Source organism: Somniosus microcephalus, chromosome 32, assembly GCF_052327205.1.
Source record: "Somniosus microcephalus isolate GS21.2 chromosome 32, FLI_Smic_1.0, whole genome shotgun sequence".
In the NCBI taxonomy this organism is placed as follows: domain Eukaryota; kingdom Metazoa; phylum Chordata; class Chondrichthyes; order Squaliformes; family Somniosidae; genus Somniosus; species Somniosus microcephalus.
Window position 1 is genome coordinate 25668744 of NC_141018.1, and position 25333 is coordinate 25694076.

Here is a 25333-nt window from a genome sequence, read left to right on the forward strand (position 1 = left end):
TACACACTGTAGCCACGGTGCGCCGGTGGTGGAGGGAGTGAATGTTTAAGGTGGTGGACGGGGTGCCAATCAAGCGGGCTTCTTTGTCGTGGATGGTGTCGAGCTTACCATGTATGCCAAATCAATTGGTATGCCCTAGGCATGATTTGTAGTGGTATAATTGCTTATATTCCGCACCCTTTCAAATTGGCAAACTAAATTTCGTTAAAGATTATTATTTAAAAAAATCTCTCTGTATATCTTTAAAAATAAAATAAAATCCCTAGTAAACGTCTTTCTACACCACTGTGGTTGGGAAGAAGGGTCTTTGACTCTGTGTTCAGACCATACCTACATTATGACCTGGTTTCCGAGGCAACGAGTGGTACAGGGACAAACACAGCAGGCTTGCTATCATGTCTGTCACTGCGTCTGACCTGGAGACAGCGCAGGGGTAAGTATTATGGACTGATTAAAGGTTCCTTACCCTAACTGTTCTCCAATCTGATTAAAATGCTGTTGCTGTGCAGATCAGACGAGGCAGCCCTTTTTCCAAAAACCTTTAGAAAAACAAAATTCCCCTGACTTTACATGTATGAGTAAAAGCCAGAGATTTTATCAGGTTTAATCACTTATGTGTAATGCTCTGTCTGGACCGTCACTTGGAAACTGTAGCGCTCTACATTTCCCATCTATTATGGCTCTCCAATCACTCGGTGGCCTTACGTTACCATAGTGATCTCCTGTACCTCATCGCAGTGATCTCGTGCACCGTACCATAGTGATCTCCTACACCGTATTGTAGTGATCTCCTACACCGTATCGTAGTGATCTCCTCTACCTCATCGCAGTGATCTTGTGCACCGTACCGTAGTGATCTCCTACACCGTATCGTAGTGATCTCCTAAACCGTATCGTAGTGATCTCCTACACCGGACCGTAGTGATCTCCTACACTGTACCGTAGTGATCTCCTACACCGGACCGTAGTGATCTCCTACACTGTACCGTAGTGATCTCCTACACCGGACTGTAGTGATCTCCTACACTGTACCGTAGTGATCTCCTACACCGTATCGTAGTGATCTCCTACACCGGACCGTAGTGATCTCCTTCACTGTACCGTAGTGATCTCCTACACCGGACCGTAGTGATCTCCTACACCGTATCGTAGTGATCTCCTACACTGTACCGTAGTGATCTCCTACACTGTACCGTAGTGATCTCCTACACCGGACCGTAGTGATCTCCTACACTGTACCGTAGTGATCTCCTACACTGTACCGTAGTGATCTCCTACATCGGACCGTAGTGATCTCCTACACTGTACCGTAGTGATCTCTTACACCGTATCGTAGTGATCTCCTCTACCTCATCGCAGTGATCTCGTGCACCATACCATAGTGATCTCCTACACCGGACCATAGTGATCTCCTACACCGTATCGTAGCGATCTCCTACACCGTACTGTAGTGATCTCCTCTACCTCATCGCAGTGATCTTGTGCACCGTACCGTAGTGATCTCCTACACCGTATCGTAGTGATCTCCTACACCGTATCGTAGTGATCTCCTACACCGGACCGTAGTGATCTCCTACACTGTACCGTAGTGATCTCCTACACCGGACCGTAGTGATCTCCTACACTGTACCGTAGTGATCTCCTACACCGTATCGTAGTGATCTCCTACACCGGACCGTAGTGATCTCCTACACTGTACCGTAGTGATCTCCTACACCGGACCACAGTGATCTCCTACACCGTATCGTAGTGATCTCCTACACTGTACCGTAGTGATCTCCTACACTGTACCGTAGTGATCTCCTACACCGGACCGTAGTGATATCCTACGCTGTACCGTAGTGATCTCCTACACTGTACCGTAGTGATCTCCTACACCGGACCGTAGTGATCTCCTACACTGTACCGTAGCGATCTCCTACACCGGACCGTAGTGATCTCCTACACTGTACCGTAGTGATCTCCTACACCGTACCGTAGTGATCTCCTACACCGGACCGTAGTGATCTCCTACACTGTACCGTAGTGATCTCCTACACCGGACCGTAGTGATCTCCTACACTGTACCGTAGTGATCTCCTACACTGTACCGTAGTGATCTCCTACACCGGACCGTAGTGATCTCCTACACTGTACCGTAGTGATCTCCTACACCGTACCGTAGTGATCTCCTACACCGGACCGTGGTGATCTCCTACACTGTACCGTAGTGATCTCCTATACCATATCGTAGTGCTCTCCTACACCGGACCGTAGTGATCTCCTACACTGTACCGTAGTGATCTCCTATACCATATCGTAGTGATCTCCTACACCGGACCGTAGTGATCTCCTACACTGTACCGTAGTGATCTCCTATACCATATCGTAGAGATCTCCTACACCGGACCGTAGTGATCTCCTACACTGTACCGTAGTGATCTCCTACACTGTACCGTAGTGATCTCCTACACCGTACCGTAGTGATCTCCTACACCGTACCGTAGTGATCTCCTACACCATACCGTGGTGATCTCCTACACTGTACCGTAGTGATCTCCTCCACCATATCGTAGTGATCTCCTCCAACGCACCACAGTGATCTCCTCCGTTTTGCATCCCAGCGCACGCCCTCCAAACACCAGGTTTCTCCTCACCCCTCAGGCCCTCCACCAGTGGCATTCAGCACCTGCCCTTTTGGAATTCTCTACCCAGCTCCTTTTGCCTTCCCATTCCCTCCCTGCTTCCAAATTCTCCTCTTTGACTTCACTTGTTGATCCTAACCTTTCCATTCCCCTCTCCTTTCTCCAGTGCAGAGTGTCCTCTGTGTCCCATTCCTCCTTACTGTAACATGCTCAGACACATCTTGCTCTTGTGCTGAATGCTGTGTAAATGCAAGTAGACGTTGTTTACAATAGTCTCTAAACAATGTGAATTCTCCAAGGTTGGAAGGGTTTCTTCCAGTTCGACAGCCACTGGTGGTCTTGCACAACAACCCTGTACACTCTGGAGTTTTACTTGGAGCTGGTGTACTTGGTCACAGTCTTTGTCACTTCCGATGGCGATGACACACCTTCAGCGTGGCGTGTCTGGCCATCTTCCAGGGCTGCAGCAGGCACATGGCCATCTGAATCTACCTGAAGCCGATGGTCGATCACCCGTTGTAATTTGCCAGGTGAGAAGATTCACCCGCGATGCGCTCGAACAATATCGTTGGCAAAGGGGTTCGCGACGCTCGTGGTCTTGGAGGAGATGCTAGTGTCAGGGGTGAACCTGCTTCATCACTTTGTAGATGTAGATGGAATAACTCTCCTTCCTCGACCTTCTCCACTTCTTGCCGGCCTTTGCTGTGACTACTCACGGATTTCTTGCCGCTCTTCTTGGGCGTGGGTTTCCGCTCCTCAGGTATTGTCACATTCAGATACAGAAATATCCCTTTGGTTGAGTTCAGGAGAAGTGCTGGAAACACCCATTGGAGAGATTGCATGAACAGGGCAGTGGGAGAGCAGAACCATAGTTTTTGAGTTCTCTGTCCAACAGAGGCACACTTCTCCAGTTCCTACACACCCCTTAAATCACTTCTCCCTCTTTCTCTTCCCACACTATATGAACATTAACATAGAATCATAGAAGGAGGCCATTCGACCGATCTCATTGATACATATAAGATTCTGAGGGGGATTGACAGGGTAGATGCTGAGAATTTGTTTCCCCCTGGCTGGAGAGTCTAGAACTAGGGGGCATAGTCTCAGGGCAGACCATTTAAGACTGAGATGAGGAGGAATTTCTTCACCCAGAGGGTTGTGAATCTTTGGAATTCTCTGCCCCAGAGGGCTGTGCATGCTGAGTCTTTGAGTATATTCAAGGTTGAGATCGATAGATTTTTGGACTCTAGGGGAATCAAGGGATATGGTGATCGGGCGGGAAAGTGGAGTTGAGGTCGATGATCAGCCCTGATCTTATTGAATGGCGGAGCAGGCTCGAGGGGCCGAATGTCCTACACCTGCTCTTATTTCTTATGTTCTTATGCCTATGCCACTCTTTGAAAGTCCCACTCTCCTGCTCTTTCCCCATAGCCCTGCAAATATTTCCTTTTCAAATATATATCCAGTTCTCTTTTAATCAGGTGAACCCTGAAAGAGAAACGCATTTGCTTGCTCTTTCAACGGAGGCATTAGCCCATTAAAAATGAATGCATTAAGCACTTGGATGCTAATATTTGCACAATATCATTTCAGTTGTTTTGTTTTTCAAGCATTCCTGCAAAACAGTCTTGTAGCCCCGTCTTCAGCCCACCCTCCCATCAGGAGCAGCTCCCCATAGGGAATACTGGGCCGGTCCATCGACCCATTAGTCTAATCCCCCATTCTACTGAGATTACGTTTTTACAGTAAATTACAGCAACACAGTGCATTAAGAGCTGAGTGCGGCTGTTTATTCATAGACCGAACCTCCGGCTGCCGCCCCAGGGGAAAAAAAAAATCACTTGCCCACACAATTGAGTGAAATGCAGCTGCCTGATCTGATTTAAATTGCCCTTGCTTCATGCCCACGAAATAAAAGAGAGAGAAAGAAAGAAAGGAAGGGAGGAAGGAGGGAAGAAAGACAAACTCGCATTTTCTATAGCGACCACCGGACGCCGCAAAGCGCTTTACAGCCAATGAAGTACTTTTTAAAATGTAATCACTTTTGTAATGTAGGAAACGCGGCAGCCAATTTGCGCACAGCAAGCTCCCACAAACAGCAATTTGCTAATGATTGGATAATCTGTTTTTAGCGATGTTGGTTGAGGGATAAATATTGGCCAGGACACGGGGAAGAACTCTCCTGCCCCTCTTTGAAATAGCATCATGGAAATTTTTATGAAGAGACAGCTTAGTGCAGGTGGAGACCGCACACGATGGGGCTCCACCTTTGTTTCCTCTTTTCCTCTTTGCTGTACCACGCAACTGAGTGTTCCCCAGGCACAATAAAGAGGAAAGTCTACTGTTATATCCCGAGTCACAGACTAGTGGCTGATACTATATTCTCAACAACTTGAGTGGTTGGGCATCTAGAAGGTGGATTGAAAAATCATATTTGCTTTTCTCCATATACAGAGAACTCATTGTAAAATACACACATGCGCATGCACAGTAATAGCAACACGCACCAAAATTCTACATTTATTTTTCTGTCATGAAGGAAGGCTGAATTGGTGAGGGATCTCACGGCTTAGAAATACACCTATGTGTCAGCTGTAGCTCAGTTGGTGGAACCCGCGCCTCTGAGTCAGAAGGTTGTGGGTTTAAGTCCCACTCCGGGGACTTGAACACTCCAGTGCTGTACTGAGGGTGTACAGCACAGTCGGAGTTGCCGTCTTTTGGATGAGACTTTAAACTGAGGCCCTATCTGCACTCTCAGGTGGACATAAAAGATTCCATGGCACTATTTCGAAGAAGAACTGGGGAGTTCTTTCAGTGTCCTGTGCCAATATTTATCCCTCAACCATCATCACTAAAACAGATTATCTGGTCATTATCGCATTGCTGTTTGTGGGAGCTTGCTGTGCGCAAATTGGCTGCCATGTTTCCCACATTACAACAGTGACTACACTTCAAGAAGTACTTCATTGGCTGTGAAGCGCTTTGGGTCATCCGGTGGCTGCGAAAGGCGCTATATAAATGCAAGTCTTTCTTCACCTAAAGGAGATTTATTTGCCAGTCAGTATGAATACCCTTATAGCAATTCGACCTGGGTTTTTTCTCTGTGTTTTTTACCTCTCCCGGGAGATTACATGGCTGAGGTTGGAGAGGGGCGAGAGAGAGGGAGGGAGGGAGGAAGGAAGTGTCTAGTCATGATGCTCTGGCCATCATGAGTGTGGGGCAGGCTTGATGGACCAGCTGGTCTTTACCTGCCCGTCAATTTTGCATGTCTGTATAAATCATGTCTGTGCCATTTTAACCCAGGCTGGTTAACATTTTAACCTGTTTACGTTTAAGTATTAAGATGGCATAGGCTGGAATTTGGTGTGTGTGCTTTAAAGTTCACTAGCAATATAGCACCAGTAGGAGAAATGCAGGGCCAGTTTTCTTCTGGGGTCCTCACTGGATAACCAGCTAGGTACAATGGCCCAGATATTCTGATCGCAGGCCTCCCGCGGGCGGAGAACTGCGATGTGAAAAACTCTGCGCCAAGACCGGAGGGCTCCCGGGAGGCGCACAGTTCCGATGCTGGGCCTCTCCAAACTGCCGGTGCGCAGGGCCCACGTATTCCAGAGGCGCATGCAGTTCGCAGCGTCCCTGGGGTCACGTGGGCCATGGGGAGCCAATCAAAGAAGGGAATCTCCCTTCATACACTTGACAGGAAGACCTGTCAAATATACGAATGGAGATCACCCCAAAACATAGTAAAACTTTAAATACATTTTTAAAAAAATCAAATTTTTAAAATGACTTGAAAGTACAAGTAAATTAATTATTTTAAACAAAACTTTAAATTTTTGAAAAAAATAATTGAAGTTTTTTACGGGGCTAAAAATAAACTTACCTTTTTTTAAAGTATTTTTAAATGATAAATCAGTGGAAAAAATGTTTTTTTTAAACTTTTTTCAGCTCTTATCCTGGTAAAAGCAGGCCTTACTCCTGCTTTTACCAGGTGCAAGAATTGTAAGGGTTTACTGCGGGCGGAGGGTCTCCAGAAAGCGGAACTCTCCGCCCGCAGAGGCCCTTCTCCAGGGCAGCCGAAGGATCTGTCGAGCGCTTTCTTGACAGATCGGAAATGCCAGTTTCCAGCGCATGCGCAGTGCATGCCTGAAACCGGCATTTCCGATGTCCCTACGGGTGGGTACACAGCGCGTACCCACACCCGTAGGGATCGGAATATCCGGCCCAATGTACTAGAGATGCACTGCTCCTGTGAGAGGAAGAATCTGCTCAGTTATCCTGGCTGGCAGAAAGAGGAACGTCACCACAGAACTCACTCCACTTTGCTACCGACAGGGTCTGCTGCTGGTGCAGATCGAGTTACCCCCAATTTGGGACTACCAGGGACAGTGTAGCAGAGGCGGAGATGTTATGTCATGGCTTGCTGGGCTCATTTGCTCTTCGCTGCACTTGGGAGCTGGCACAACAATGAGGGAAGTCTGGTACAATAGCAAAATATTGTGGATGCTGGAAATCTGAAACAACGATAGAAAATGCTGGGAACACTCAGCAGGTCAGGCACCATCGGCGGAGAGAGAGAAACAGAGTCAACGGGCTGAATTTTCATTGGGCCGTGGAGTCGGGATTGGAGGCATGTGGGGGTTTAAAATCCCGAAACCGAGGGTCCCGACTCCATCCCGCCCCCAACCCGCCTCCATGCCAGTTTCAAAGGAGGCGGGTACCCGCCCCGCACTGGGACTCACCTCCCCGAGGCGGGAAGGGGATTAGTGCCAATTAACTGCCTGTTAACTACAGGCAGTTTTTAGCCTAATCCCTATTTTCATTGTTGAAATGTGGGATTCCGGACGCCAAGTTAGCGAGGCGGGCCGTCGGGATGAAGGGCCTTGAGGGTTCGAGATGTCTGGTGTTCAGGTGAGTGATGGGTGCATGAGTGCAGAGGTAAGTGTGTTTGGTGTGTGTAAAGTGTTTAAAGAAGTTCTACTCACCTTTACTTACCTTTACAGCCTTCCTTCCTTCAGGTCTCGGGAGTCCCTCATCTCACCGGCACAGAAAGCAGAATGGCCGCGATCTGTCAAAACCTGCAGCCTCTGCTTTCTGTTCCGGGGAGATCTCTAAATCATCCTGAGAAGAAGGAATTAACCTGGAGTACAGATTGTCAGTGTTTGACAGCTTCAAACAGCCGTGAAACGCTGATATTTCATCTGTCAAAAGGTCTTGACAGATGAAATAACAATCTGTGACGTCACCTGTTGCCGGGTGGCCCTTAATTGGCCTGCTGAGCCCACCGGGTGGGCTCAACAAGGGCAATCAAGTCTAAATCACGTGGGTTGGCTAGAACTCGATGGAGGCAGGACTACAACCCCGAAAGTTGTAGTCCCGCCTCCTACCCACCTCCTCAATGAAAATCCAGCCCTAAGCGTTTCTCCAGGATATTGCAATTACTCTGTGGGCTATTTTTGGCACCAATGATTAGTACGCCTGTGTGCACGCCTTGAACACAATCGTTGACCTGTTTAGTTTAAACGGGTTAACGATTTTCAGAGATCAGAGAAATTTGCCATTAAATGACTTAATCGGTGCGCTGAAAATAGCACACGGAGGAATTTCAATCCCCTGGGATCGCTAATCTAATGTCAATTGCTGTTGAACCGGGTGTAGTTTTACGCTGTTGCCTCTTACCCAGTAGCAACTAGATTATTACTGCGACAACACCATGAGGTATTCAGTAACAGGATTGCACTATATGGGTCGGAAGCCACACACCACACTTCAATTTTGACAATGGGCAACTTCTAACAATTGTATTGTTTATTAAAGTTCATCTCATATTTATTTACGAATAGAGAACATATCCAAAGCTGTGTTGTAGTGGGCATTCTGATAAACATCAAAAATATGGAATACATAAACTTGGTATTCACTCATTGCTGTGCACACCTGTTTGAGGTTGTGAGGCTATAAACTGGACATTAAGACCTTTGGCATAAAAATACAACACCAAACATCCAATTAAGTTGTTTCCTTTCACCCCTGTGCTCCTTGACCTGCATTTGGCTTCCCAGTCCGGCACCGCCTTGATTTTAAAATTCTCATTCTTGTTTTCAAATCCCTCCATGGCCCTCGCCCCCCTCCCTATCTTTGTTACCTCTTCCAGCCCTACAACCCTCCGAAATCTCTGCACTCTTCCAATTCTGGCCTCTTGCGCATCCCCGATTTCCATTGGCGGCCGTGACTTCAGCTGCCAAGGCCCTAAGCTCTGGAATTGCCTCCCTAAACCTCTCCGCCTCTTCACCTCTCCTCCTTGAAGACGCTCCTTAAAAGCTACCTCTTGGTCCAAGGTTTTGGTCACCTGTCGTAATATATCCCTATGTCAAATTTTGTTAACGCTCCTGTGAAGCGCGTTGGGGTGTTTTACTACATTAAAGGCGCTATATAAATGCAAGTTGTTGTCAGGTAGGTATGATTGAACATAATTTTAAAAAAATCAGTGCCTGAAAATCGCAACATGGTCATCGACTACTTGATGTGGTGTATGGAAGTAGAAGGTGCAGCTGTCTTGTCAAATTGAGGATAGACTGAACGATAAAAGGATGAATGCAAAGGTCAGCGCCATCAATCTTCGATCATATCTGTTGTCCCACAAAGGTACACATAAAGTCCATTACTGCTATCCAGTCACCTTAAAGGACAGTTTTCTTTCCTATTTAACGTTTGTATACCTGATACTGGACTGTTGTGCAGTCGTAACGTTGTTTCAAGTTGGCATTAGGATATCATATTCTGGGCAATGTATCAGTCAAGAGGATGGGCAGCAGACCCACACTCAACATTGGCTCTTCGACACCAGTGTTGAGCGACCTTCTCCCAGATGACTCCCAATGCAAATCTTGAGCAAGTCACACCCAGACCTCTTCCAACACCAATCATGAGCAACCAGGTCCCAGGCCTTTTCCAACACTACTGATGAACCAACTGCTGCAATAGATGCAAGAGTGGCCAGGAATAAGTCATTTAGAAAATTTTCCTCCCTCTCTTTCGAGAAGTGACCTTTGCTCCGACACTTTTCCTGAACCATGATGGAGAAGTCACTGAATTGTAGGCACGGTGCTGAGTCTAACCAAACTGTGAAGTATTAGAGGAAAAGTAAATTACAAACCCCGTATGAATCATAAATGACATTTTTATAGGAGTCCTAAAGGACTCATCAGTTTTATATTTCTCAGTGCCTGTACTTTCGTCAAGCCAAGACTGATTAATATCTCACCAATATGAATGAATTCTGACAAAATGTTAGGACTGTTCTTTGCAATTACACTCCAGAATTACTCCTATTGTGGGAATTTAATACCATGTTTTAAAATAAGCAGCCTTACTAAAATGTTTTAGTCTAAGGGAATCTAAGGATGAATACTGTAACCAGAGACAGTAATGCATCCAAACTAGTTTGAGAGGGTCACAGCAGTGTGCAGCCCGCCCTGTTGTGGTCTGCTGATAGTCCAGATGGTGGCAATTATGATATGAGTCTACATTACATATCTCAGGAAAGGACAAGGGCAGTGAGTGCCTGGTGTTTAAGGAAATGTGACACATATCACCGTGAGCTGCAGGTTCATGCCTGCTCGGGGTCTGAGCGCGCTACTGTATATCGCAGTGCTGTCACACTCTTCAAGACACTACACAGCCGCTGCACTACCAAAAGGATTGACATCTCCAAACAAGATCTATAAGGAAATAATTACAGGCACCTTGCAGCAGCTGAGACCCTGACACAAAAGACAAGGCTTTAAAGGGAGGTTAGTCTTGAAGGACTCCTTACGCTAACAGTCCATACAAGACTGAATTAATAGGCAACGGGTGAAAATGCTGGGATAGGTTTAAATAAAATGGTTGGACCTACGTAAACTGAATTTTTGGTATCTGAAAATTAACCCAACACAGCATTCGGGTTTATGCAGCATAACTCTCCAAATAAAGATGATCATAGCACATATCTGTTGTTTATTAGTTTGTTACAATGTTCTGAGATTCTGTTGCAACCTATAACATGCACTCCTACACTTGTGTGGTTTAACACAATGTACAATCTTCCCTTCTGTTTTAACATAGAAACATAGAAACATTTTGTGCCCATATTGCATAATTTAAATTGATTGAGCTGTACTACGTGTGTCTTCCTTCTTAGGCAGTCCCTCGGAACCGAGGATGACTTGCTTCCACATTAAAAATGAGTTCTCAGGTGACTGATGGGTCCAATGCGGGACCTACAGTCTCTGTCACAGGTGGGGCAGATGGTGGTTGAAGGGGAGGGTGGGTTGGGTGCTTGGGTTGACGTGCGCTCCTTGCGCTGCCTGCGCTTGGCTTCTGCTTGCTCCCGGCGAAGAGACTCGTGGTGTTCGGCACCTACATGTGTAGATATCTTCTGGTACCACTAGCAAGGATGGGCTTAGGGCCTTTACCACCATTCTCCACAGTTTACCATTTTAATTATAAATACAAGAGCAGGTCAGAGGCTAGGTATTCTGCAGCGAGTGTCTCATCTCCCGACTCCCCAAAGCCTTTCCACCATCGACAAGGCACAAGTCAGGAGTGTGATGGAATACTCTCCACTTGCTTGGATGAGTGCAGCTCCAACAACACTCAAAAAGCTCGACACCATCCAGGACAAAGCAGCCCGCTTGATTGACACCCCCACCTACCACCTTAAACATTCACTCCTTCCACCATTGGCGTACCGTGGCTGCAGTGTGTACCATCTACAAGATGCACTGCAGCAACTCGCCAAGGCTTCTTCGGCAGCACCTCCCAAACCCGCGACCTATTCCACCTAGAAGGACAAGGGCAGCAGACGTACGGGAACACCACCACCTCCAAGTTCCCCTCCAAGTCACACACCATCCTGACTTGGAAGTATATCGCCGATCCTTCATCGTCGCTGGGTCAAAATCCTGGAACTCCCTCCCTAACAGCACTGTGGGAGTACCTTCACCACACGGACTGCAGCGGTTCAAGAAGGCGGCTCACCACCACCTTCTCAAGGGCAACTAGGGATGGGCAATAAATGCTGGCCTTGCCAGCGATGCCCACATCCCATGAACAAATATTTAAAAAAAATTACACCTGCTTTACACCAATCACTACTCCAATGGACAAGCGAATGAGCTGACCCAGGAAATTCAGGTCTAAAGACCATTGGCGGGCACAATTAATTTCCTATTGGCACAAAAGTGGTGGAATTTCTAAGTCATTGTCTTGGTTAAGTAAGGTGAGACATGCCTTATGACTCAGATGAATAACGTCAAACATTTCGCTGTGATTTACATAAACGAGCAGTGTGACCGCGGTACATAGGTGAAGCTATACATTGCCCGATTTTTATGTCCATTATGCGTCATAAAGTGCTGTACACATGGAGTAACAGACCAGTAGCAGAGACCCGTTATGCCCATTTTCCTGGCCGGCATGCCTCATATGCGCCTGCTTGCGTATCACGTGCATTTCCGCTGGCATCTAAAGCATGGACAGGGAGCTGCTACCTGAGACAGGTAGGAACTTAACTAAAATATTAAAATGGGGGTGGTGACATCACATCATTCTGCCTGCTGTTTGTGGCAACAGGCCTAATGGCAGGGAGACAACATACCATTAAGAAGGCAAATGGTATGTCGACCTTCATAGCGAGAGGATTCGAGTACAGGAGCAAGGATGTCTTGCTGCAGTTGTACAGGGCCTTGGTGAGACCACACCTTGAGTATTGTGTGCAGTTTTGGTCGCCTTATCTGAGGAAGGATGTTCTTGCCATGGAGGGAGTGCAGCGAAGATTCACCAGACTGATACCTGGGTTGGCAGGAGAGATTGGGTCGATTAGGCTTATATTCGCTAGAGTTTAGAAGAATGAGAGGGGATCTCATTGAAACTTATAACATTCTAACAGGATGAGACAGACTAGATGCAGGAAGGATCTTCCCAATGGCGGGGGAAGTCCAGAACCAGGGGTCACAGTCTAAGGATAAGGGGTAAGCCATTTAGGACTGAGATGAGGGGGAATTTCTTCGCCCAGAGAGTGGTGAACCTGTGGAATTCTCTACCACACAAGGCAGTTGAGGCCAATTCATTAAATATATTCAAGAAGGAGTTAGATATATTTCTTAAGGCTAAAGGGATCAAGAGATATGTGGAGAAAGCAGGGACAGGGTACTGAATTTGGATGATCAGCCATGATCTCATTAAATGGCGGAGCGGGCTCGAGGGGCCGAATGGCCTACTCCTCCTCCTATCTTTATGTGAAGGCAAGAATAACCAATGATGGATGGTTCTTCAGAGGCACCCCAATCACAGCACGTTGCATTTTCATGGGTACTGCATGATAGAAGGCCAGGGTGGTGAACAGCCATACAGTGTCCGCCAAGATGTCACCTGTAAGGATTGTTACACCTAACTGGCAGTGACTGTGGTATACATGAAGGTTCTGGGTCAACAGATAGAGGTAGCTCACAACTGCCGCCAACATGTAGCATTGGGTCAGTGCAGCCAGTGACACGAATAGTTGCCCCCAACTTGTCTCCACCCATCTCCTGTCATTCTACAACGCTGATCTTTGGGGATGATGCTGTGAAATGGAAAATCTTCTGCACCTGATAGGGACATAGGCACAGGAGCAGGCCATTTCGCCATTCAATGAGCTCATGGCTGATCTGTATCCTACCTCCGTCCACCGGCTTTGGCTCCATATCCCTTAATACCCTTGGCTAGCAAAAAATCTATCGATGTCAGCTTCAAAATGAGCGAGCACCTACTGCATCCACACTTCTCCCACCCTTTGCATGAAGAAGGTTTTCCTAACTGTTTTGATTTCTTTTTGGGTTCAATAAAGACTCATTTCTGAAAGAGAATGTTGTTTAATCTAAAGTCTTGTTCAAGACTTTCTACAGCTTTTTACAGAACACACTATGCTGTGATGGATCTAGAATGAAACCGAAAGTAAAACTCCTCTGAACTGCTCGTCTCTCACATGACCTCTGCTGGTCAGGCACAAGTAATCAAAAACACAGACAAATATGCTGTAAGGCATAAGTAATCAAACACAGACAAATATCATCACTATTTGCTGATATCATTACACTAACTTCTCTCCTGAATGGCCTGGCTCTGATTTAAAGGTTATGCCCGCCTTGTCCTAGACTCCCCCACCAGCAGGAAACGTTTCTCTCCATCTACCCTGAAACAACATCATTTTCACTTCGGCAGCCATCATGCTTATCTGGAAGTCCATTTCATGGCCTTGGTGAGACCACACCTGGAGTACTGTGTGCAGTTTGGGTCTCCTTACCTAAGAAAGGATATACTTGCCATAGAAGGAGTGCAGCGAAGGTTCACCAGACTGATTCCTGGGATGGCAGGACTATCGTATGAGGAGAGATTGGGTCGTCTAGGCCTGTATTCACTAGAGTTTAGAAGAATGAGAGGGGATCTCATTGGAACGTATAAAATTCTGACAGGGCTAGAGAGACTGGATGCAGGGAGGATGTTTCCCCTAGCTGGGGGGTCTAGAACGAGGGGTCACAGTCTCAGGATACGGGGTAGGACATTTAAGACTAAAATGACGAGAAATTTCTTCACTCAGAGGGTGGTGAACCTGTGGAATTCTCTACCACAGAAGGCTGTGCAGGCCAAGTCACTGAATATATTTAAGAAGGAGATGGATAGATTTCTAGACACAAAAGGCATCAAGGGGTATGGGGAGAGAGCGGGAATATGGTATTGAGATAGAGGATCAGCCATGATCATATTGAATGGCGGAGCAGGCTCGAAGGGCCGAATGGCCTACTCCTGCTCCTATTTTTCTCTGTTTCTATGTGTTGATCACTCTGTGCAAAGAAGAACTACCTGATATCAGTCTTAAATTTTCCTTTTATTAGTTTCCTACACTACTACCGTGACTACACTTCAAAAGTAATTCAATGGCTTTAAAGCGCTTTGGGACGTCTTGTGGTCATGAAAGGGTGCTGTATAAATACAAGTTCTTTCTTTCTTTAGTTTGAACCTGTGTTGCCCTACTCCAGCAATTTAATCTAGCGTAATATTCCGGCTTTACCTTTTCCATTCCCTTGATCATCTTATATAAGATCACCTCTGAATTGCCTCCTATCCAGGCTAACAAGTCCAAGTCCTTCGTCATATCTCAGACCCTCGACACTAAGGATGTTACACTACGGCAATTCAACCGGAACTCTGCAAACTCACGGCAGTTCATTTTGAAATAAAACGTGAGATTTCTCTTCATCTGGTGCTGTTACTGTTAAATGAAAAATAACAGCTGTGATATTGAGAGAGTAGCAACCACTTTATCCAGTGAAAGGCATGATTAATGTCTGAAGAGTGTGAAGGTTTCATGAATATTGTTGTCCCACTCAGGTACCAGGGGACAACTCATAGGGCAGGATTTTCATTGGGCCATGGAGTCGGGATTGGAGGTGTGGGGGGTGGTTAAAATCCCGAAATCAGGAGTCCCGACCCCATCCCACACCCAAACCCGACTCCATGCCAGTTTCAAAGGAGGCGGGTACCCGCCCCACACTGGGACCCGCCTACCCGAGGCGGGAAGGGATTAGTGCCGATTAACTGCCTGTTAACAGGTAGTTAACAGGCAGTTTTTAGCCTAATCCCTATTTTTAAGGTTGAAGTGAGGGATTCCCGACGGCTCCAAACCAGGCCAAGTTTGCGAGGCAGACCGTCGGGTTGATGGACTTGGAGGGGTCGAGATGTCGGTGTTCAGGTGAGTGATGTGTGCATGAGTGCAAAGGTAAGTGTGTTTGCTGTGTAAAAAGTGATTAAATAAGTTTTACATACCTTTTCTTTTCTTTTCAGCCTTCCTTCCTTTAGGTCTCGGGAATCCCTCATCTCACCGGCACAGAAAGCAGAATGGCTGCGAACTGTCAAAAGTGACAGCCTTCAGCTTACTGTGCAGGAGAGATTTCTAACTGAGTCTGTGGAGAAGGACTCATGTTAGAAGTAAGACTGTCAGTGTTTGACAGCTACAAACAGCTGTGAAACGCTGATATTTCATCTGTCAAAACCCCTTGACAGATGAAATTTCAGTCTGTGACGTCACCTGTTGTCAGGTGGCCCTTAATTGGCCTGCTGAGTCTGCTGGGCAGGCTCAACAAGGTCAATCAAGTTAAAATTGCGTGGATTGGCCGCATCTCGATGGAGGCGGGACTACAACCCCGAAAGTTGTAGTCACGCCTCCAACCCGACTCCTGAATGAAAATCCTGCCCATAGTCTCTGGTCACAAGGCTCTTCAGACTGAACTCCTATTCTAAGGAAAGGGAGGATTCCCCCACATTACCGACTGCTTCTGGCTGGTATGATGGGCTAGTTAACAGGCCTGTCAACTCTCCTGCTTCTATGCCTCACGCATTAAATTGTGATTTTGCCCAACCTTTGGATTGCCAACACAAGTGTGTAGATAATGCCCATTAAGCCCACTAGTTTCCACACAAATCTCACAGCCAGGTGAATTGTGAAAAGAGAAAGGGAGAAAAACAAGTGTCACCTCCGATATGTGACCTCGTTCTTTGGATTTGTCCAATATTGAGGTCTCTGAAAGTGGCCTACTCTGAACTTGCCTCAGCTGGTAGCAGTCTTGCCTCTGTGCCAGAAGCTCATGGGTTCAAGGTTTCCTCCAAGACTTGAACACATAGGGCAGGATTTTCATTTAGGAGTCGGGTGGGAGGCGGGACTACAACTTTCGGGGTTGTAGTCACGCCTCCACCGAGATGTGGCCAATCCATGTGATTTTAACTTGATTGACCTTGTTGAGCCCACCCAGTGGGCTCAGCAGGCCAATTAAGGGCCACCCGGCAACAGGTGACGTCACAGACTAAAATTTCAGCTGTCAAGAGGTTTTGACAGATGAAATATCAGCGTTTCACAGCTGTTTCAAGCTGTCAAACACTGACAGTCTTACTTCTAACCTGAGTCCTTCTCCACAGACTCAGTTAGAAATCTCTCCTGCACAGAAAGCTGAAGGCTGTCACTTTTGACAGTTCGCAGCCATTCTGCTTTCTGTGCCAGTGAGATGGACTCCCGAGGCCTAAAGGAAGGAAGGCCGAAAAGGTAAGAAAAGGTATGTAAAACTTATTTAATCACTTTAGACACACCAAACACACTTACCTTTGCACTCATGCACACATCACTCACCTGAACACCGACATCTCGACCCCTCGAAGCCCTTCAACCCGACGGCCTGCCTCCTCTAACTTGGCGTGGTTTGGAGCCGTCAGGAATCCCACACTTCAACCTTAAAAATAGGGATCAGGCTAAAAACTGCCTGTTAACTACCTGTTAACAGGCAGTTAATCGGCACTAATCCCCTTCCCGCCTCGGGGAGGCGGGTCCCAGTGCGGGGCGGGTACCCGCCTCCTTTGAAGCTGGCATGGAGGCGGGTTTGGGTGTGGGATGGGGTCAGGGACCACTGATTTCAGGATTTTAACACCCCGCACGCCTCCAATCCCGACTCCACGGCCCAATGAAAATCCTGCCCATAATCAAGGCTAACGCTGTCGTACAAAAATAACAACAACAACAACTTGCCTTTATATGGCGCCTTTAACACAGTAAAACGTCCCAAGGTGCCTCACAGGAGTGTTATCAGACAATATTTACACCGAGCTACATAAAGAGATACCAGGACAGCTGACCAAATGTCTTAAAGGAGGAGGGACAGGTAGAGAGGTTAAGGAAGGAAATTCCCGAGCTTAGGGCCTTGGCATAGAAACATAGAAGATAGGAGCAGGAGTAGGCCATTCGGCCCTTCGAGCCTGCTCCGCCATTCAACGAGATCATGGCTGATCATCCAAACCCTAGCACCCGGTCCCTAAACTGACAGCCATCCCACCCAAGCCCTATCCCCGTAACCCCGTAACCCCACGTATTTAATCCCCCCTAACACTAAGGATCAATTTTTTATCATGGCCAATCAACCTAACCCGCACATCTTTGGACTGTGGGAGGAAACCGGAGCACCCGGAGGAAACCCACGCAAACACGGGGAGAATGTGCAAACTCCACACAGTCACCCGAGGCCGGATTTGAACCCGGGTCCCTGGCGCTGTGAGGCAACAGTGCTAACCACTATGCCACCGTGCTGCTGATTGGCAGCTGAAGGCACGGCCGCCAATGGTGGAGTGATTAAAATCGGGGATGCACGAGAGGCCAGAATTGGAGGAGCGCAGAGATCGCGGTGTGTGGTGCTGAAAGAGTGCTGCATTGTTGGTGATGACTTAGTCTGGACAAGGTGTTAAATCAAGGCCCCATCTGCTTGCCCCAGTGCTTCAGGTAGGCATTAAAGATCTATGGTGCTATTTGAAGAAGAGCCTTCCTGATTTCCTGGCCAACATTCTTCCTTCAATCACCACGACCAAAAACAGATTAACTCTTCATTCATCTCACTGCTGTTTGTGGAATCTTGTTCTGTACAAAATGACTGGTTGCCTGCAATAACAACAGTCACCGCACTTGAAAGCAATTCATTACACCGGAAGCACTTTGAGACGTTTATGATAGATGAGAAAAGATGCTAAGTAAATGCAAGTCTACCTTTCTTTACAATAGCAACTTTATTTATATAGCACTTTTAATGGGAAAAGAACGACCCTAGGTGCTTCACAGAGGTGGGGAAGAGTAGTTGGCGATGACAGCACGCAGTGGATTGAGGAGAAGTACTTACAATGTATTTACAGCACAGAAACAGGCCTTTTGGCCCAACATGTCCGTGCCAGTGTTTATGCTCCACACGAACCTGCACCACTATTCTTCATCTCACCCTATCAATATATCCTTCTATTCCTTTCTCCCTCATGTGCTTATCTAGCTTCATAAGAAACATAAGAAACAGGAGCAGGAGTCGGCCAACCGGCCCCTCGAGCCTGCTCCGCCATTCAATAAGATCATGGCTGATCCAATCTTGGCCTCAACACCACTTTCCCGCTCTCTCCCCAGACCCCTCGACTCCCCTGTAGCTCAAATGTCTGTCAATCCCCGCCTTGAATATATTCAATGACTCCGCCTCCACAGCTCTCCGGGGTAGAGAATTCCAAAGATTCACGACCCTCTGAGAGAAGAAATTCCTCCTCATCTCCGTCTTAAATGGGCGACCCCTTATTCTGAAACTATGCCCCCTAGTTTCAGATACCCCCTTAAATACCTTCCTCTTAAATGCATCTATACTATTCGCCTCAACCACTCCCTGTGGCAGCGAGTTCCACATTCTCACCACTCTCTGGGTAAAGAAGTTTCTCCTGAATTCCCGATTGGATTTATTAGTGATGATCTTATATTTTTATGGCTCCTAGTTCTGATCTCGCTCGCAAGTGGAAACACCTTCTCTACATCCAGCCTATCGAACTCTTTCAGAATCTTCAAGACCTCGATCAGGTCACCCCTCAGCCTTCTCTTTTCTGGAGAAAGCAGACTCAAGTGGGAGGCGGGTGTAGTGAGCAGATGTTTGGTCTCATAGAGGAAGTGAGCCTGATGAGGGCTGAAGTGGGGAAAGGCGGCTAAGGCCCAAAGCACGAGGCTGCCTGCGACATCCATTTTATTTGGTTAAAAGCCCGTGACTGTTCTCTACTCTGTACCTCTCTTATTCCCATCATTTCCCATACAAGTTCGCTTTCGGTTTTACCCTGACTTGGAAGATCTTGGCTTTCGTTTGTTTTCAATTTTAATTAACCATGCACCTGCCACAACTTGAATCCACTCTGCAAAAGCCACTTTAATGGCACCATCTGTCACCTTCATGGGTGGAAGAGCTGCAGGTTGTGAAATCTTCCGTCGTGAAATGCATTAAAGAAGAGAGAGAGGATATTAATGTTTTTTAAATGGAATATAATGTCCCCTTAACCTTCTGGATGATTTTCTTCTGTTTAGTTTTCACCCAAAATGGAAGCTATCTATTCCACTGTCTCAGCCTCCTCCTGCTCCACCATCGCCTTCAACCCCACCAGACCACTGCACTATAGCATACTCCGAGGCTTCTTCCCTCTCTCCACCCTGTTATGTTCATTAATAACTAGACATTCTTATTATGAACACAGCTAGCTTCTAGCTAGTCATTTATTCAGTACACGTTCTCTAGGTACAGTATCTGTAGAGATGCAGCATGTGTGTGCTCCTGTGTGCAGGCTGCCATCGTGACTGTTGCCTTGTGGGTAGCCTAGCCTCATGGGTAATGTAGTCTTAGTATATATACAGCTGGGTAGTGTAGTCTTATACATACAGCTATATACAGCTCTACTGCTCCACCTAGTGTCCACCACAGAATGACATGTTATTGATCACTACATCCTCCTTTCTTTGAGGTTTAACAAAATCAATATCAATCAACTTTCAAGAAAACAATAAAGATAATATCAGTAACACTTTTGTTAGTGCTCTATAAACATAAACATTTTCAAAACAGTCAACACATTTTCAAAGCTTTACATTGTACTCAAAGATCAAGTCTATCAGGCTCTTTTACTTCACGTGTGGATCTTCTCAACATGGGTAAGTCTGATGTGTCTTCATGAGATTGTTCTGGCGGTGAATGACAAGATGCAGTTGCGGCATTGTCATCAATCTGCTCTTGTATAGATCGAGGTCTCCTTGCGATCTTTGCTTGGAGACGGTTTCAGTGTTTCCTTCACTCTTCATGCCATAACTCTCAATGTAGTCAATGCACTCTCGAAAAACTGCTGGCAGCTGGATCCCATCATACAGCATAGTCCTCTCAGCAGCCTCGGCTAATGGAACACCAAAGATTGGCCTGAGGGAAGAAGGAGTATCCACCAGAACTGCTTCCTGCTCTGGTACAGGCTTCTCTTTTTTCTTTTTCTCTTTCCACTGCTTAACAACATCTGCTGCAGTTATATCTTTGGACTTTTTCTCCTTGTGTTTTTCCTCTTTGTGCTTTTCTTCCTTTGGCTTCTCTTTGACCTTAAAGTCTTTTTCTTTCTTCTTGGAGAAACTAGGCTTTTTGAAGACTTGGGTACCCCTTTTGCCTTTTCAGCCTTGATGGGCTCTCTGCTTCATCACCTGAGTCATCTGGTCTGCTTATGGCACAGTTTATACGGTAGACTCTCTTGACCAGTTCTAAGTCTTCACAAGCTTTGTCACCTAGTATCGAATCAAGTCTTTCAGCCACAACAGAAAACATGAGATGATGCACTTTGTCTTTGACTGTCACTTTGAGTCTGCATACACCTAAGCTATCTATTTTCTGTCCATTATAGTCCTTCAGTAGTACTAACTTTTTCTGTATTTTGGGCTTTTCTTTCTTATTTTTTATGTCACTCATACTGATTAAGTTTGCTTTTGCCCCAGTGCCCAGTTTCAATGTAACTAATGCTCCATTTATCTGCAGTGGGATCATCCATTTGTCCTCTTTTACTGCATTAACTTTATGTTCAGCATTGTCTATTTCTGAGGGCTGCACATTTTCTGTATCTTTTTTGATATCGTCACATGACACCATTCCTACAAAAAATGTCTCACTTAAATCCGTGTCCTCAATCACATTAACTCGTTGCCCTTTCGTCGTTTTTACTTTTGAAAAGCATTGTTTGGCAAAGTGATTCTTTCCATTACACTTTGTGCACATTTTTCCAAACGCTGGGCATTGTCTTAACTGGTGTTTGTAACCACAGCGTTTACAATTAAAAATTTCATCCTCTGATTGCTTTTCATTTCTGTTCAGCCCACGTTTCTTCCCCTTGTAGGACACAGCACCGACAGTAGCATTATCACTCATTACATTCGCATCATTATTGATTTCACTGAAAGTCTTCGCGTGCTTTCGAGCTAGCTCGCTGGCTTGGCATATTTTCACCGCATATTCCAAATTTAGTTCAGTTTCTCTCAACAGACGTTCCCTGACTTTTTTATCATGAATACCAAACACAATCTGGTCACGAATCATGGATGCTTTGAGCTCAGAGAAATTACATGTCTGTGCTTTCAGTTTCAGATCAGTTATAAAGCTATCAAAAGTCTCATTTTGTTGCTGTGTCCGAGAACGGAAGATGTATCTTTCATACGTCTCATTCTTTTTGGGAGAGCAATGTGCATCAAATTTTTTTAGCACATCTTCTAATTTTTCTCTGTTCTCCACTGGATTAAATACAAATGTATTAAATACCTCTATCACCTGTGGGCCTGCAACCGTAAGCAGCAACGCTATCTTCCTTGCGTCTGGCTTCGTACCGAATCCGATGGCTGCAATGTAGAGTTCGAATTGCTGTTTAAAAGTCTGCCAATTGTAGTTGATTTTTTCTGTGAGATTCAAACGCTCTGGTGGCTTCAAATTCTCCATGTCGCTTTTCACAATTTTCAGCAGATCTTCACCACCCTGGTACCATGTTATGTTCATTAATAACTAGACATTCTTATTATGAACACAGCTAGCTTCTACCTAGTCATTTATTCAGTACACGTTCTCTAGGTACAGTATCTGTAGAGATGCAGCATGTGTGTGCTCCTGTGTGCAGGCTGCCATCTTGACTGTTGCCTTGTGGGTAGCCTAGCCTCATGGGTAATGTAGTCTTATTATATATACAGCTGGGTAGTGTAGTCTTATACATACAGCTATATACAGCTCTACTGCTCCACCTAGTGTCCACCACAGAATGACATGTTATTGATCACTACACACCCGAGCCTTCATTTCTTCCATGAGGCCTTCTGTATGCTCCCTTGACCCCCTCTTGCACAACTACCTGAACTGCTATCAACTGCTGTCCTCATTCGGGTGACATTGGCCCCCACCCCACCTTTCAAACATGTTATAGAAACATAGAAACATAGAAGATAGGAGCAGGAGTAGGCCATTCGGCCCCTCGAGCCTGCTCCACCATTCAATGCGATCATGGCTGATCATCCAAATTCAATACCCTGTCCCTGCCTTCTCCCCATATCCCTTGATCCCTTTAGCCTTAAGAAATATATCCAACTCCTTCTTGAATATATTTAATGAATTGGCCTCTAATGCCTTCTGTGGTAGAGAATTCCACAGGTTCACCACTCTCTGGGTGAAGAAATTCCTCCTAATTTCTGTCCTAAATGGCTTACCCCTTATCCTTAGACTGTGACCCCTGGTTCTGGACTCCCCGACCATCGGGAACATCCTTCCTGCATCTGGTCTGTCTAGTCCTGTCAGAATTTTATAAGTTTCAATGAGATCCCCTCTCATTCTTCTAAACTCCAGCGAGTATAAGCCCAATTGACCCAATCTCTCCTCATACGTCATTCCTGCCATCCCAGATATCCTCAACCGCTCATTAGAAACCCCCACCCTTGATCTTTTCATCCTCTCCAACTGCTGCCAGCACGGCTCCTGAAATTGCTTTCCCTCAAGTGTCCACACCTCCAAGCACCAAGGTTTCATCCTTCGCCCCCTCAGTTTTAACTGCCCCACCCCCCTTAATTCCACAACTGTTGCCATACTGTTCAACTTCTTGTCTGACATCAAATTGACGGTGGGCAGTAGCTTTCTATGGGTCAACCTTGGCAAGATCAAAGCTAATCTTGCCAGAAACATCATACCTTAACCTTTGATCCCATCCCCTAACCAGCAGCTCACTCAGACTGAACATGGCAGTGTGCAACCTCGGTATCACATTCATAGAAACATAGAAAAATAGGAGCAGGAGTCGGCCATTCGGCCCTTCGAGCCTGCTCCGCCATTCAATATGATCATGGCTGATCCTCTATCTCAATACCATATTCCCGCTCTCTCCCCATACCCCTTGATGCCCCTTGTGTCTAGAAATCTATCTATCTCCTTTTTAAGTATACTCAGTGACTTGGCCTCCACAGCCTTCTGTGGTAGAGAATTCCACAGGTTCACCACCCTCTGAGTGAATTCGTCCCTGCGTTGAGCTTTAAACCTCACGTCCAATCTATCACCAGGGCTGCGTACCTCTATCTCCAAAATGTTGCCTTTCTCTATCACTGCGTCACTCGCTACTGAAACCTTCATCCACGCCTTTCTCAACTCCAGGCTTGACTTTGCGAATGCTCTCCACTCCGGACTGCTGAGCTTTACCCTGAATAACTCCAACTCATCCGCACCTCATCCTGTTCCACTGTAAATCCTGATCATCTATCATCCCTGCCCTTGCCGCTGGTCCCCCAGCACATGGATTTGTAAATCAGGACAAAGATTTCAAAAATCATTCCGCAGCCTCACTCCACCCTACCTCTGCAACCTCCCCCAGTTCTGCTTCCACACCAAGGGCTCTGCTTTTCCAAAGTCTGGTCTACCGTACATTTCCTCCTGTGGCCGCTTCGCCATCAGTGGCATAGCCATCAGCCATCACATTCCTGCACTCTGCAATTCTCTTCCTAAATACCTTGCGACGTCTTTTCCTACTTTCAAGGGCCTGCCTCTTCAACTGCACCTTTAGCCATCTCCCCCCTAACCCTTCTTCCTACTGGTGCTCAGCTCTGACCACCCCTTCAATCTCTCAGTCTCCTTGGGTTGCTTTGTTGCATTCGAGGTACTGTGTAAGTGCTTCTTCTTAGGCAGTCCCTCAGAGCCGAGGATGACTTGCTTCCACACTAAAAATGAGTTCTCAGGCGATTGATGAGTCCACTGCGGGACCTACAGTCTCTGTCACAGGTGGGGCAGACGGTGGTTGAAGGGGCGGGTGGGTGGGGTGCTTGGGTTGACGTGCGTTCCTCCCGCTGTTTGCGCTTGGCTTCCGCTTGCTCCCGGCGAAGAGACTCGAGGTGTTCGGCACCTTCCCGGATGATTCTCCTCCACTTTGTGCGGTCTTGGGCCAGGGATTCCCAGGTGTCGGAGTTGCTTCTGGTCCTGCTGCCCGCCTTACATCCAGATGATCCCACCTCCCGCCAGAAATGGGGTCATGTCTGTCAGTCCCCTTGCAAAGGGCTGAGGATGGGCAGGAATGCCAGTGCAGCATTACTTTAATACAGTATTGCACAGGACCCTGACTAAATATAAAACTCAATTATAGCATTGTTTCAAGTCATTAAATATTCATTTAATACGTTTCACCAATCAATAGAATATTTGATTAACAAAATAATTGGTTGCCACAGATTTAAATTAAAGCAACAAAATCTGTGCACTTAATCCCATGAACTATAATTACCTCGTTCTAAAGATTTATGAATTTAATCAAGTTTACATATATACAGTCCTGATGTACAAGAAGCTACTTCACTGATTATAGTGGGCTGATCAGTTTTCGCTTTATTTTTCATACTTAGTGACTGCCGCTCCTTCTGAATTCCGTTAGTATCATCAGCCTATAGGCTTGTACCAGCCTAGCATTTATGTGCTCAAGTCCCTGGAGTGGGACTTAGAACCCACAACCTTCTGACCTAGAGGTGAGTGTGCTATCCACTGAGCCACAGCTGAAATGGTGAAATGACCCAATATCCAAATGAAGAGAAAGAAAAATTAGAGGCAGTCAAGTTGGAATTCAGAAAGGAAGATTGTGCTTAGAAACCTGGCCGAGGTCTTTGAGGAGCTGGCTGATATGGTGGATGGAGGAGATGCAGTGGATGCGGCATACATGGACTTCCAGAAAGGTTTTGACAAGGTACCAGAGAAGATTATTGGATTGAAGAGGAATGGAATTAGAGGAAGGTAAGCAAATTGGATCTCAAAACTGGTCAGGAAGCAGAGAATAGGAGTTAAAGAAAG

At 46.3% G+C, this 25333-nt stretch overlaps 1 protein-coding gene across 1 annotated transcript in view; it reads left to right on the top strand.

The window, feature by feature from the left end:
* Positions 1 to 25333, top strand: part of hcn4 (hyperpolarization activated cyclic nucleotide-gated potassium channel 4) — a 398010-nt gene that overhangs the window by 245409 nt on the left and 127268 nt on the right. The window lies entirely within an intron of this gene.